Here is a 16,536-nt window from a genome sequence, read left to right as displayed (position 1 = left end):
CTTTCCATACTTCTTGTTCTTTCTTAAAGTTTTTGTTTAATGCATCAGTGGTTCAATTAATCTCATTCAGCTTTATTTACCTAAAAGATAGTTGTGAGCTAGCTTTTCAATCTATAGTTCATTTGTCATTTATGAGGAGCTGTAGGTACCTTCACAAAGTAATTTATTCAATTTGAATAAATATGTCTGAATTAGTCGAGAAGTGCCTATCTTTTTCCTTCAACAACAGAGACACTATAAAGCCTAGACAGCCAGTTAATAATAGACCTGTAACTTTTATGTGGATGATATCAAGTAAGATGAACACAGAACAAGACATTGATAAATCAGTAAAGATTACCCTACTTTGATATGTATGCAGATGTGGATGTGCTGACAAAGCCAAAAAAGTCTACAGAATCCTATCATCCTTTCAGTGAGAGCACAGATACTCTGGGCTCAATTTTGTCGTGTGTACCTAAGTATTCAATATTACTTGACATACTGTAGGGCATCTGAGACATCCTCAAGGAATTCATAGGTATGATATGGTACATACACTGTTAGATAACCATTCTGAAAGTCAAGCATCTCACATAAAGACTATGGCAGCTTGAATTGCACCAGATACCTCTGTGACTGAAGTGAGTCTGTCAAAAGAAACAAGCATTCATGAACTGTATTCACACTGTTTCTGAACTTGGTTCAGAACGTTCTTAAGAAGTTACTCTACCTTATTTCCCTCCAGTAATCTTGTTATTTCTGAAGCTTAAGGGATAACTCCTGATGTTTCTTCTACACACACCAGTCTAAGAAAGACTGACAGACAATAACTACATTGAATTTCAAAATGTATGTTTATATTGCTTAAACTAAAGTATCAAAACATTAGAAAAACCAAAACAACAAACCAACCAAAAAACTGCCAAGAACCAAAACCACCAAACCTTTGATAATGGAAAAGTCCTATAAAGAGACCACCAACCTGACAACTACAACTTTTCTAGAGAGTTAACACCTTTTTAAGAGGTTGTTGGAAATTTCCTTCAGTCTTGAATGGTCTGAAACTGTATGTTTTTATTGTCATTTCACACGAGAACTAGGTTTGATGAAACAGGTAATTAGTAACTAGTAAGCCAATCTCATTAGATAGTTTCTAATGATTTTAAAAAGCTTCCAACTGCCATTAAACATTATCTCAATTATAGGTTTCATAGTGAAAAGTATGTTTTATTTCACTTGCCCTTCTGTTTATTCATAGTTTTACTATGTTCTTTCTATTTAACAAATACTAATATGAATAGTTCAAATCTACATCTTTGAAACATATTAAATGTTAACTAGTTAAAAATGGTTATGTAAAACATATTTGTACAATCATGTCCACAATCTCTCTTGAAATAAAGTCACATTATTCTTGAGCACATTGGAAGTGTAGTAATTAGTTTCAAAATTTATTCAAAGGATTCAAAGGCAGCTTAAGGCTTTAGATTTTGACAGAATCTGAAACCTTGATTTCCTTTTTAAATTGTCACATTTGCAAAAGAGAAAACCACTCTCTAAGGTTATGCTTTGTTTCTAACCTTTAGCTCCTTCCTGTTCTTTCTGTCATTCTCAATTTACAATGGGGCTTTGTCAGCCCAAGGGTCCAACTTCTTACCTTTGTGAAAAAATAAGTGTATGGGAGAGAGAAATAAGAATAATGGTATTGGTTCCACCATACAACCTTCTGTTACTAAAATATGAATTAAAGATCATAATTTGTCCCCAGTAGTTTTGGGTTTGGTTTTTTTTTACAAATTTAGCAGATGATTTAACACTGAACAATATTTTAATGATTATCTTATATTGTTATCACAAGTCAATCTGGACTACCATCACACACATAAACTATGGAATAAGACTTAAGGTGGAGTGAATCAGCACATTTCTAAAAGAATTGAAGTCTGTATTGCTTTCATCATATTTTCAAGAGTTTAGAAAGAATTCATTGTCAGAATGGGGGAAATATTTGGGTAAAATAAGCCCTTCATTCTGTAGCCAAGATACAGTTATAACAGCCATAAATTAAAGTGCATTTGTCAGGAAATAATTAGGATGAGTTAACCTTGAACCCAAATAAAAGTAGACTAAACTTGTGTAAGCAACAACAGTATATAAGCACAGTGTAACACTCTGATGGCCTGACCAGTCACAACATCTAAGAACTTCATACAAGTATTTGTGCAATGCTATCACCGAAGGAGCAAAGAGACATGTAGCTGCACATAATAGAGATCCAAGCAACAAAAAAGTTGTGCAAGGATAAGAGAAACACAAGAGACTGCAAATGGGCAGAATGTCCTGCCAAGCACTCAAGGAGGATAATTAGAAAAACAAACAAAAAAAGGGATAAGCAGTATTAGCAGCAGATGGGACCCTTCTTTTGGGAGAGGGACAAGAAACATAAAAATGTTAGGTGTAAGTGAGGCAAACTGGAGAAGTTAGAAGACAGCTCACTTCAGTTCTGGCTTCCCTCACTGAAGAACACTCAAGGATGATCACCTTGATTTTCACAGAGAAGAACCACCCAGGACTGTTGCCATCAGAGCTGGAAACACCACCTCTGTGTTATTGTGTACTCATAATTAATACAGAATACAAGTGTTAAGGATTAATGGTTTTGTCTGTATTGCGGTGACAATCAATGTCGAAGAACTCTTAGAAAGAAGTGTGCTGTAAATCAATTAATTTAATTAAGTTTTATTTCAAGGTTTAAAACTGATTTGTCACTGTTCTAATCACTCCCATCACCCTGACGTCTAATTCCCTAACTGATATATAAATATATTTGATTGCAACAATTCTGAATTATAACCATTACAATTATTTTTTAGTTTTGTCAGTTACTGTATGTTCTATTTTTTCATGTATTTGGTAAATATTGAACATATACTACAAATATTCATGTTTCCACAAAAGTTGCTTAAATATTTAAGATATTTAAGACAAAATACAGTCTAAATGACATATAGTTTGAGCTTGCAGATGAAGGAAAGAACAGGTGAAAGTTATAAATTCTCCACATGACATAGAACATAAATTATTTATTCACTTGGTTTCTGTTGCAAGTAATTGGAAACCATTCAGACTCAGTCAGGATTGGTAAAACAAAGTGCATTCCTGTATTTTTTCTTTTCCTTCTCAGAATATTCTCTGTGCTTTGTTTTTCTAGAAATAGATGGTATAGATTGGCATATGCTGCTTCCAAGACACCCAGGCATTTCCTTCAGAAATTTCTTTCACAAAATGTAGGCTCTTTCATACATCTGAATAGTAGGAAACTTCAATGAAGAAATTTCAAGTACAAAAAGCAGCTAGAACTGCTACTAACAAACAAAACACTGTTACTGAATGAAATTAATTTTTGTACAGAAGATTCTGTGAAATTTGCTTCTATGTGGAAGACCTTGTTTTGAGGGCTTTTTAGGGCTGATCTATTTCATAAGGCTAATGCCAGGCTTTGTAGTATCTACAACACTTAGAAGTCATCCTACAGGAGTTGTAAAATTACCCTTTTTACCTTTCAATTTAGTAAAAAGATTTGGATAAACTAAATGTGCTACTAGTCGATAGCAAAGATAGTTTTGTGGGTCATATGATGCATGTTGCTATCTCAGCATTTATTTGGGATATATTTATATATATTACATGTTTATGTGTGTCAAGTGTTTTTTCCCTACAGATTTTGGAAGTACAAAGAAAGGCTTGAAAACATGATCAGACTATAATTCATGTAGCAACTATGAATCTTCAGTCAGCTTGAATCTGTCACAGACAGCGCTGACAGAAATTAATTGACTTGCATTTTAATGCACCCAAGACCTGTTCAGACATATACGTGCTCTAATAGCAGGTATCAGTACTGCATGTCTTCATGTGTGCTGTCTCCCTAGCAATAACTGGGCTTCTCTTGAGCCTAAGAAGAAACTAAAGTGTACCACTCTTCCAGATTATTTGAAAGAGAACATTGGCCTCTTTCTACTCCAAGGGGAAAAAGGGCTAGAGTGTAGGGCTGAAACCATAATGACAGGGCTAAGGAGAGCTTGTGTTAGGAAAAAAGAACTCCAAACCCATTAGCACACTGGTAAGAAGAAAATGTGAAAACCATTTCAAGCTGTCTTCTGGCCTGCTGCAGTGATGCTTTTAAATGAATGTAAAAGTCTTCATGTATTAAACTATTAAATTTTCCCCATGTAAAATGTTCTTTTTTCTTTGTCTCTCTGAAAGGTAGCTGGAAAACTAGTTTTCTTTCCTGCACCTTAACAAGTATCACTTTGTAAGTCTGAAGCAAAATTATCAGAACATTGCATTTAAGAAATCAGACAATTTAGTGCTCCATATGTTACAGGAAATCTCTAACTCGCACAAAAGTATACCTTTTCTCAATAGTATACAACAGTAGGTTAAATAGCAGTAATAGCCTTTTCAGCATGTTTTTGCTCTTATACATAATGTAGGTGCTTTGTACGTGGATTAAAATTATTTCTAGTGTGGCTTCACTGGCATAAATGAATTGATTGGGCAGACTCACAGGACAATTGATTTTAGCTCCTCCAATGTAATTACTCTGTGACAGTGAGCATTTGATCAAATTATATGTTCATAAGAACAAGCAAAGCTAGACTAAAAAGAAGCTGACTTTTTTTCCCCTGAAACAGAAAAAAAACAAAACGTGGTATTCTTACATCAGTCTTCACAAACATAACAGGAGGTTCTTTGTAAAATCAGTAGGTTTTGGATATTTAAAATTATCCATTTGGAATTGCTTCAGCAACTCCAAAATATAAGCAGAGACTTTCTTTACTTTGGCTTCATCTAACAGCATGAGATGCAACCTGCCTGCAGCACTGTCGTGATTTAAGCCCAGCCGGCAACAAAGCACCACTAAACCACTCGCTTACTCCTCTCCCCGCCCCCGGCCCCAGTGGGATGAGGAGAAAATACAAAGAAAATCTCATGGATTGAGACAAGGACAGGGAGGGATCACTCACCACTTATGGTCATGGGCAAAAACCAGGCTCAACTTGGGGAAAACCAAAGTCAATTTAATTTACTACCAATCAAATCAAAACAGGATACTGGGAAGTAAACCCAAATCTTAAAACACCTTCCGCCCACCCCTCTCTCCTTTGCAAGCTCAACTCCACTCCTGATTTTCTCCACCTTCTCCACCCCGGCGGCGCAGGGGGACGGGGAATGGGGGTTGGGGTCAGTCCGTCATACCTTGTCCCTGCCTCTCCTTCCTCCTCAGGGGGAGGAGGACTCCGCGCTCCTCCCCTGCTCCGCCAGGGGGTCCCTCCCGTGGGAGACAGTCCTCCACAAACTTCTCTAACGTGAGTCCTTCCCGCGGGCTGCAGTTCCTCACAAACTGCCCCGGCGCGGGTCCCTCCCGCAGGCCGCAGTCCTTCAGTCCCAGCCTGCTCCCAGGGAGCGGCGGCCATCTTGTGGGGCCTCCAGCCCCTGCTCCGGCGTGGGCTCCTCTCTCCCCGGGCTGCAGGTGGGCATCTGCTCCCCCGCTCCCCTCCGCGGGCTGGGGGGACACAGCCTGCCGCCTGGTCTCCCCACGGGCTGCAGGGGCATCCCCTCCTTCCTCCCTGCCCTCGGGATCTGCACAGGGGTTCCTCTCCGATCCCGATCCCCCGACTCCCGGCAGGTTTCCCCTCTGGAATCTGTTCTCCCAGAGGTGGGTCCGGCTCCCAGCCGGGGAAGCTTCCAGCAGCTTCCAGCAGCAGCCGGACCTGCAGCCCCTACCCCGCTACCAAATGCCCCACCACACGAACCCAAAACAAGCATACACCTCTTCAGTGAGCGGTTTGATGTTATGTCACATACAAACAGGTTTCCAAAGATTATATTGGTTCTGATGATATTCTAATCCCTGGTTAAGAGACAGAATTCTGTATTCAGTGCTCTTCCAATAACACCTGTAAGCGGACTGAGACCCTAAAGACTGCAGGTGGCTCTCAGTTACATACTCATTCTTAAGTGCAAGAAATTTAGGAAAAAAAATCCTATTTTCATGAAATCTGGTTGGCTCATGAATCTTATGCCCATTGATTAATATTATTAGTATCTTCATTTGAAATAATTTTCTTCAAATGTTGAATCATGAGAATCTCTTGACATACATATTAATAAATCAGTTATAAAGGTCACTTCTGTAAATAGATTGCACACCTTCATTGGTACTTCTCTGGTAAATTTTCTCTGTGGGCCCCACATAAGAGCAGTGACAGTCCAAATTTATCATTTTATACAATACCTCAGTAGAATTTGTAAAATAAATTACAGCATATATTATAAACTTTAATAGCTCTTCCAAAGAAAACATTCTTAAAGCCTACAGTTGAAGGCTTCAGGAAGAATTAGAATGGAAGTGATGGAACTGGAAATGAATATCACAATATAGACTGTTATGCATTAGCTCATTAATTTTGCTTGTATGTAGAACGGTTGAACTCAGTCATGTATGACTTCACAACTCAGAATTCAAGGCTGGATTTTGTTTTACTGTGCTAGAAATGTGTTTATTTGGATATAAATGTCATAAAGACATAATTAGACTATATGAAAAGTAAACACATTAAGGGCTTTGGATATAAATAGAATAAAAATAGTTAGACCATAGAAATTATAAATATATTAACTCAGTGAATATGTAATGATTAATAGATTCTTGCCATAACATCAAACTCCATCTGTGTAGCATTTCATTTCTTTATTCTTCTTATAAGTAGTGCTTAGAACCTTACTATACAAAATAATCTCAACAAAAGAAATCCAAATCAATATGATCTGCAATTCTTGATCAATAACTATCAAGGTAATTTTGCAAACTACGACTGCTTAACTGTTAAAGTATGAAGTTAAGTAATTTAAAGGTAAGGGGAACAATTTAAAATAAAAAAAATGACAACATAATCAATCATGGTGTGCTAAATAATAAGCACTCAATAAGAATTAATGAAAATAATATGCAACATGCATAATACTGTAAATGGATAAATATTAAGAGGAAAATCTCAGGAAACCATTAGAATCTGTAACCATATTTTAAAATACACGTACATGTATGTTATTGAAATTCCAGACAAGTTATTCATTGGAAACATCATACTCTAGGGAGGAATGCAAAACTGAAGAAAGGCCATAGTGACATAATTTAGTATATTAATTGTCAGACGTGAATATAACCTTTTGACACAGGGTAATATCTTGAAGAACATTTAGGGAAGAAGTGTTATCAATTATTTAAATATTATACTATGTAGCTGTCACAGAAAACATTTCCCTTAATAAGATAAATGAAAAAATATCTACCCAGACTTTCCATGCCAGCTTGCCTATATAGCTTGTGGTTTATCAGGGTAGAGGAGCAGGTTGTTTGCTTCTACCTTTTCTTGCTGGGTTTTTTGCAGGAGGATGAGGGGGCTTACATGAGAAAGACTTATTTTTTCTTTCCTTTGGGGCTGGACGGAACATAGGTTGGAAGAATAGTCTTTTCCTCAGTTGATGTGTTTTGCATCAAACCCAGCAAATCTCAGTTGAGATTTGAGGTTTTATTTTGTGTTTCAAAGTTCATTCCAAATTAAAATTTACAGCAAAATCAAGGAGTTCTTAACCCACATGAACTGAAGACACTATTTAATTTAAATGAAACCAGTCCTATAACAATGAATGTCAGTGCTGTTGGATTTTTCCCCCCTCACCCTTAGTATCTGAGGCAGTCTTCTTGATTTTAAGTAAGAAAGGTAGAAATCAGTTGGGTTTAAAAAGAGCCCACAACTATATACAATATTATTATACATAGTCAGATTAAACAGATATTTCCAAAATTCATAAGCAATAAACTGCAATGGCTTTAAAAGAACTGGATGTGCAAAAACATGCATTGCCATATGAGGTGCATTAGGATACCTGAGACATGACCATGGGATTGGCAGACACAAAAGTTGTAGACCTACACTTTTGCAGAGAGGAACACAGGAGTTCAGGAAGACTACTCTATGGGTGATGTTAGTTTGCATACACAAACAGTTACTCACATACAGCATAATACATTTGCATAAGGGCATTTAGTCCATTTCAGTCCATGCTTTTGGGTGTCTGAGCATCTGTACGTGGTTGGCAGATATGACATAAGATTTAAAGGAGGACAATATTCCTCTATATTGTCAGCTGGAGTTCACAGAAAGCTATTTCACAGTCCGAATGACACTAGATGCCTATATATAAGTAATCGAATCTTGTACCTGCAAGAAGACATCTACATTTAGGCACGTCTGTGTTGAACTGTATCCTATCTCAGATAATCAGTTAAACATGCACTCTGCATTTGAGGTAGGGACTGTGAGAAGACAGAAGTAGAGATGTTACACTTTCTATCTGGCATCACTACTGTTCAAGTTCTTGAGTGTAAAGAGGCATAACAATATGTATTTTATGTGATATATGTTTATAAAACAGTTAACACCAAGTGGTAGTTTATATGTCACATTTGCATGCAATATGACCTTGATATTTTTCCTCATATATTCAAAGCATGACTGCAGATTCTTTTTTGTGCTGAATTCTTTCAGAGGTATGAGAAAACTCCATTGTGTTCCTTTCTGCAGGATGATGATCTAGACATATAATCTGCCTGTACATACAAAAGTGCATGCCATTTGCTGAGTATGACAATGAAAATGATAAAGCAGTGTTCTGGTCTGAAAATGCAAACCCAAGAATTACAGCCTCTGGTGACCATTCATCAGTACAGATTAAACATCCTTGCATGGGAAATGAAGTAACTGTTGTAGGTATGACACTGAAGTAAGTAACCAGGTTAAGAAACAGTGAATTTGATTGGTGCAATTGTTGCATGGTCCGTTTATGTAATGGACTAAACCACTGGCCAACAACAGATAAAATACCCTTGACAATCAGCAATCATATTCTAGCTCTACCATTTTAATACAACTTTATTCACTCTTTTTTATTCCCTAACCTGAAAACAGTATGAATAGCAGAAACATAAATTATAATATTTTTATTATATATAATACAACATAATAATTATATATTATATAATAGTTTATATTTTATTACAAAAATAGCTATTATGATCGCCAGCTCCAGTTAAGCAGCATACAATTAGAGAAAGAATATTGTTGGTTGATGTGAAGGTGTCTGACAGATATCCCAGGGCGTTATTGTCGTACCCATTTCTAGGAAACTTTTGTCTCCAAAGCCAAGGGGGAATTCTGCTTAAAAATGGAAAGCACAGTATGTCTCTAACCTGTCTAAAGATCATACCATTAGACTTCCATTCTCATCTGTTTTAATTCAGTTAATGTAAGATGCTCTGTGATTTTGTCATTACTGAAGGAAAATTAGATGCACAGTGTTTTCTGATATAATGTGAGGTATATTACATATTATATTGAATTATTTTAATAAACAGTAAATAATTAAAATCAATTTCATTTTTAAGATTTTAAAACTCCTGAAAATTTGGGGGTCTAGCACAAGTAAACATTGTACAGAGATTTTGGATACATAGCTTACAGGTAGTACTTTTTTATGTATGTGCCCACATATATGTGTCTCATTGTCCTTTTGCATTATTCAGTAAGTCTCAAGTGTCTGACTACTGCAAATATTCCCTTTCTTCCACAATTTCCAGTATGCCACAGGCTCCAGAAATACTATGACAAAAAAAGTCAGAGGACAAAATATGACCATATGCTGTACTTTGTCCTAAGTACAGTGCACACGTTCTAGGTGGGGTTTGGTTTTTTTAATGCAATGAGGGAAAAGGCTGAGTACTTAAAGCAAATAAAGTAAAAAAAAAAGATGGATAGGTAAAAAAGAAGTGAGCGGAACAGGCGATGTCACCTCTCTAGATACTTACAGATTCTTTCACAGTACGTGGGAGACAGATTCAAATACTTCCCATTCTTGTTCACTACTGACATATTTTTCTTCACTAGAATAAATTTAGTTAGCTACAAATGTGCACAATAAAAATATCTAAAACTCCTAGAAGAACAGGGAGAAGTAAAACAATGGTCACTCAAGCATGTTGGTATCAGAAAAACCATTGTATTGCTCAGGCTTCCTTCTCCTAGCTGATGGCATTTTGTGGCTCCAGACTGAAACAATAAATTCTGCATGTAAGCTTGTGATGCAGGTTACGACTAAAATCAGTTACATAAAGTAACTTATGTAGATCCTAATACTGTATATTGAGCACCTTCAAATTCTTAATGCATTTCTTTTCCTACCTCTTTGTGAAATATCTGTGTTTGTATTGGCTTTGTGTGGCAAGGTTTTGGTAGCGGGGGGTTACAGGGGTGGCTTCTGTAAGAAGCTGCTGGAAGCTTCACCTATGTCTGACAGAGCCAATACCAGCCAGCTTTAAGATGGACACACTGCTGGCCAAGGCCGAGCCAGTCAGTGATAGCTGTAGCACCTCTGGGATAACATATTTAAGAAGGAAAAAAAGTTGTGGGGCACACAGAAACTGCAGCCGGAGGTAGGAGTGAGAACATGTAAGAGAAACAGCCCTGCAGACCCCCAGGTCAGTGAAGAAGGAGGGGGAGGAGGTGCTCCAGGCACCAGAGCAGAGATTCCCCTGCAGCCCATGGTGAAGGCCATGGTGAGACAGGCTGTCCCCCTGCAGTCCAGGGAGGTCCATGGAGGAGCAGATCTCCACCTGCAGCCTGGGGAGGACCCCACACTGGAGCAGGTGGATGCCCAAAGGAGGCTGTGACCCCGTGGGAACCCCGTGCTGGAGCAGGCTCCTGGCAGGACCTGTGGCCCCGTGGAGAGAGGAGCCCACGCTGGAGCAGGTTTTCTGGCAGGACTTGTGACCCCACAGGAGATCCACACTGGAGCAGTGTGCTCCTGAAGAACTCCACACTGTGGAAGGGACCCACACTGGAGCAGTTCGTGAAGAACTGCAGCCTGTGGGAAGGATGCACATTGGAGAAATTCATGGAGGACTGTCTCCCCTGGGAGGGACCCCACGCTAGAGCAGAGGAAGAGTGTGATGAGTCCTGCCCCTGAGGAGGATGAACCGGCAGAAAATAACGTGTGATGAACTGACTGTAAACCCCATCCCCGTCCCCCTGTGCCGCTGGGGGGTAGGTGAAGAATCCGGGAGTGAAGTTGTGCCTGGGAAGAAGAGAGGGCTGGAGGGAAGGTGTTTTGAGATTTGGTTTTATTTCTCATTACCCTACTCTGGTTGATTTGTAATAAACTGAGTTAATTTTCCCCAAGTTGAGTCTGTTTTGCCCGTGACAGTAATTGGTGAGTGATCTCTCCTGTCCTTATCTTGACCCACAAGCCCTTTGTTATATTTTCTCTCCCCTGTCCAGCGGAGGAGGGGGGAGTGATAGAACGGCTTTGGTGGGCACCTGGCGTCCAGCCAGTGTCAATCCACCACAATGTTTTATTATACACACTCACAGGCATTTAAACTGAGGCCATAGCAGGGGAGGAGGTGGTTAGGGCTCAGATTTTTAGATAGCTTGCTGTCTAAAACAGTAAGTAAGCTTATAGCACAAAGCAGCTAAATATATCAGGCATTTATAGAAATCCCACTCATGTCTATCTGTGTCTTTACATGCTCAATTAGCTTTGAAAAATTGGCCTTACATGTCTAGGCCACTGTAATATAAGGAGTTTACAGCAGAGTTGGGAGTTGAATCCAATTTTGCTAAATATTAGATTAAATTCCTTAACCACTAGAAAATCCTTTGCTTTTGACCTAGAAATCTATTTAATGCTCCACCTTGGCTTAAGAAAACCAGAAGAAAAATGTCATTTGAGGCATTCTGTGCAGATTTATGTGAATGTTTTTCTTCAGCAGCAGGGAATCAGAAAGGGTAAATTTTTATTTGTAAAGTTGTAAACATTTAAAATGAACTACAATCTCTGTCCATGCTTTCAAGAGATACAGTCTGCTTATCCATTTAACAGAGTACTTTTTGGTAGATGCTACTGGGAATATGTGGCAAGATTATTTTTTCTCCTTCTCATCCCTTATGAGTGATCACTCCTATGCTTTGCCTGTAAACATTTCTTGTACTTTCTTTGCCAGCAGGCATTCAATCCTGCAAATTGAAACACATTGGCAATTCATTCACACGCACGTTCAGACCCTTTCCTTTGCATGGAGCAGGGAATGAGCTGCTGGTCTAACATAGAGTATTGATGCCTATGTGAGTGAAAGAAATTATCCCATGGAACATGTGTCTGGTCTGTGTTTGTGAGCATAGCTTCCTGTGAACAACTAACTACTCTATGTTAATTCTGGATATGCTAATCTATAAGTAAATATAGGCAAAGTCACTCAATGCTGTACCATTCAGCTGCTCTGAACAAGGCTCTCTGGGATAATAAAAACAGATTCTGGTTTGGTTTGTCTTATGTTGTTATCCTCACATGGAGTCCTGGGGAAAGAGAAAGCATAAACGTAAGATACTCAAGTGGGAAAAGACAAAAAAAGAGTATTAGGTTGCACAGTGTAGATCCCTTACTGAATGAGACTAGCTGGGGAAGGATCTGAGTATTGGTGCTTTTCTAAACATCCCTATAGGTTTTCCCACGGTTTCATTTTTCATCAAGCACCAAACGTATTGACAGAGAAGGAAGGGAGTTCTCCAATTCATGACATACTTAAGCAAGCCCTAGAAATTAGATATGAAATAGCAGCTTATATTATCTGGTTAAATAAGCTTGATGTAATAGACGGCACAGAACAAACCCAATGGTTTTAGTGTTTTGTAGGACATTCCATCTATTTTTTGCCTCCACCTAATTTCAGTGTATGGACAAAACAGTAGCTGATGTCATAAAATATGTTACAATATCCTATCAACTTAAGTGGTTTAAAAAGCCATCTCAAGACAGAGAGGTTAAGAAAATAAGGTGAAGTGAGAAGACAAGCTAGTAAGGGAGGAACAGACACCACACTTACAAACCAGGAAGAACTGGTCAGGGATGTGAAGACTGGGGGCAGCCTTGGCTGTGGTGACCATGAGATAGTGGAGTTCAGGATCCTGAGTAGAGGAGAAAAGGAAAAAGCAGCATCCCAGCCTTGAACTTGAAGAAAACAGATTTTGTGCTTGTTTGGGGACCTGCTTGGAAGAATCCCTGGGAGAAAGCTCTGGTGAGAAGAGGTGTCCAGGAGAGCAGGTTAATTTTCAAGGACCACATCCTCCAAGCTCACAGACAATCCATCCACACAGGCAGGAAGTCAAGCAAGGGTGGCCAGAGGCCTGCATGGATGAACAAAAAGCTCCTGGCTAAACTCAAACTCAAAAAGGAAGCATACAGGAGGTGGAAGGAGGGACAAGTGATATGGAATTAACATAGAAACACTTTCTGAGTATTCAGGTATGGTGTTGGGAAAGCCAAAGCCCGTATAGCAATCAGTGGAGGTTTGAGAGCTGGAAGAAAGCAAATGTGGCTTTGAAGGAAGGAGGATCCAAGGAACTAAGGCCAGTCAGCCTTTTCTGGATCCCTGGGAAGGTGATGGAGCAAATAATCCTGGAAACTGTGTTCAAAGGTATGAAGGACACTTGAGATTTATTGACTAATATAATTTTTTGTCATACAAGCTTTTATGTAAACAGTTATTCACAAAAGAAATATGTGATTATTAGTTATCAGTTTTGACAAAATTCATTCTTTTGAAAAGTGACTCTTGTCTAGAAATTTTTGGGGCACTCTGTGAAAGAGAAATAATATTGTATAATTTTGCTATGTAGTTCAGCTAGTGACAAGTAAGATTCAGCTCATCCTAAAGTAAACATCTCCAATATATTGAGTGAATGAATCTTGCAGAACATATTGCTTACCTTCTTCCTGATGGTAAATTTTCTGTGGAACTTGAAATACAGTTGTATTTTCCAAATACTTTTTTTTTTTTAAACCAAGACATTCCTGTACATTATTTAGAATAATCATTCATGTGAACAGAAGAAAGAATTTGGAAGAGCAGGTATTGTTGAAAACTTTAGTTTCTGGTAGACTCTGTTGTAGTCAAGGGACCTTGGGATTATACAAATTGCCTAAAGGTTACTTCTTTCTATTAAGTCAGAAAACAGCTGCTAGTATAAAATCCCAGGAAGGGAAGAGAAACATGGAAATCTTTCACAAAATGCATCCCCTAACTCCTTCCACTTTCCATTGAAGTTAACACTTTTAGCCTCTACATGCCATATGCTGTTTCCCTGCTCTCCGTTGCAATGACTAACTTCAGAAATAGCTGGAGTCATAATATCAAGAAGAATAAATACGTAAAAGTTTTCCTTTTATTTTAACTATCTTTAGGTAGCAAATAATACACTCCAGTTCTCATATCATCTGTTTGAATGCTTTCCTGGACTAAACTATCATAGTAATAGCTATAAAAAGAAGTAAACATATAAACCAACGTTGCTGATACAGAAAATGGCACTTCACTTCTTCAGACACTAAAATCCCTCATGGGGCAGAGAGATCTAGGTAGATGCCTCTTCTGGATTTGGCTGCAGCCTCATTTGAGCAAGTTGTGTTAATCCATCGAAGTGAGTTATGAACCAAAAGTTCAAAGAACCAGGTTCAGAAAAAAATTAAGTATTCCAAAGAACTATATACAGAAATATATTTGTATAGTATGTATAGCTATATGTATGTGTATATAGTTACATATATATGCACAGATATACTATATATATGCATGCATCTTCAACTGAAGTGTGAATTACAGACACATCTAATGAATAACAGTAGAATAATGCAAATATTGCTTGAAAAAATACATAAATAGTAATGCTGACAAACTTAATAGAATTATGAAAGACTTAATGCTAAAATCATACATTTTAATAACACTGCAAAATACCAAGGCATCCAGTTACTAAGGCTAAATTTTGCCAATGCTGCAGATATTAGATTGCAAGAAGAGAGGGTCATACTGCATTTGCAAAAGTAGCTTGGAAAAGCATGCAGGTATCTCAGCGTAGACAGGAATTCAAGGCCAGAGATATACTACTCTAGGAGAGAATCTTTTTTTTTTTTTTTATTATGTAATCACTACCATTAGTTTGCTTTACTACAAATATGTTAAATTGAGGTACTTAGTTTACCATCCTATTCCTAGGTAGGCATGACCTGTAAAATGTAAAAATGTGTCTAATATGTAAGCAAATTTATTGTAGCTTTTTTATTTTCTGGTTGTTTCTTTCTAGCAGTGCAGATGAGACATTAATTTCTTCTACCATCTCTTGTGTATGTTCATTTTATTTGGTTCTTCTCTTGAAATGTCTGTTTGGATGAACATAGGTTACAATTTTAATTTGCACAGATGCCTTTGAAAAATCTAGAAATGTATATTCATCCACAAAACTCTACTTGTATCTTCCATCATTTCTTTGTATACATTTTCACTTATATGATACTATATGAGAGTGACAGGTTTAGTTTTGTGGGTTTTTTTCATTTTATGTTTGCATAGCGTCTAAACAAATAGCTCCTAGAGGTTTTAAAATCTACAGTCAGTTTTCTTATCTTTCCCATTCAGGGTCACTGCATTGCTCTTGGGAATGAGTTAAAATTCACAAGGTTATGCAAAGACAGGGAGCAACAGGAGCGTGGCTGTTCCCTGGGGGTCAGCAATAGGATCCATCAGAAGTCCCAGACAAGTGGAAGGGTTGGATCAAATCCAGGGTCCATCTGTGTTGTCCAGGCAGAAGCAAAAGGAGACAGCACTGGAGACATGGATACAACAGTGGTGTATAGTCCGTTGAGAAGACAGGTATGGAGACAAATACAACATATATCCAAGGGATCGAGCTAAGAAACAAGCTAAGCACAGAGTAGAGCTCAGAATACAAGGCTAGAGATAATTACACCTGCAATATAGTTTTCACAAGGACCAGAGGCCAGTAGCTGAGCTTCAACGGAGCTCCCTAGAGAACTAGGCTGAGGGTATGGGTGGAGGCCCCAGGAGAGGCTGGTGAGAGTCATTAAGGCCTATTAGTGCATTCAGGGCCCTGACACTCAAATTTGGTGATACATATGAGTTCAAAATGGAGACTTTGTCATATCATATACCTCTACAAAAGAACAAAATAAAAGGTGGGTGAAGATCATAATTGTTTATGATGCTTTCATACTATGAAAATACTATGAATCTCACAAGTGCTGTGGTTATAATGAAAATGATCCATCACCTTCCTTCTTTTTTTTAATATGAAATTATTTAAATAATTTCTTTAGCTATTTTGATCAAGAGGTTCCAGTAAAATTTGTCTTCTATTGATTCAACTAAACACTGAAACTACAAATTACAAATGATTTTCCAGTAGAAGGTGCTACTGATAGAAATCATGGATTACAAAAACAAAGAGTTAAAAGTTAGAACAGGAAGAAGGGAAAGATGAAGATCACTGTTTCTCAGGTTAAGTTCATGAACTGTGTAAAAAATTGTAAATTCTTTTACAGAGAAGTAGTGGTTGTTGACAGATTTCATGGACTACC

Source organism: Haliaeetus leucocephalus, unplaced genomic scaffold, assembly GCF_000737465.1.
Source record: "Haliaeetus leucocephalus isolate CR32 unplaced genomic scaffold, Haliaeetus_leucocephalus-4.0 Scaffold61, whole genome shotgun sequence".
Classification (NCBI taxonomy): Eukaryota; Metazoa; Chordata; class Aves; order Accipitriformes; family Accipitridae; genus Haliaeetus; species Haliaeetus leucocephalus.
This window is presented reverse-complemented; position numbering follows the sequence as displayed.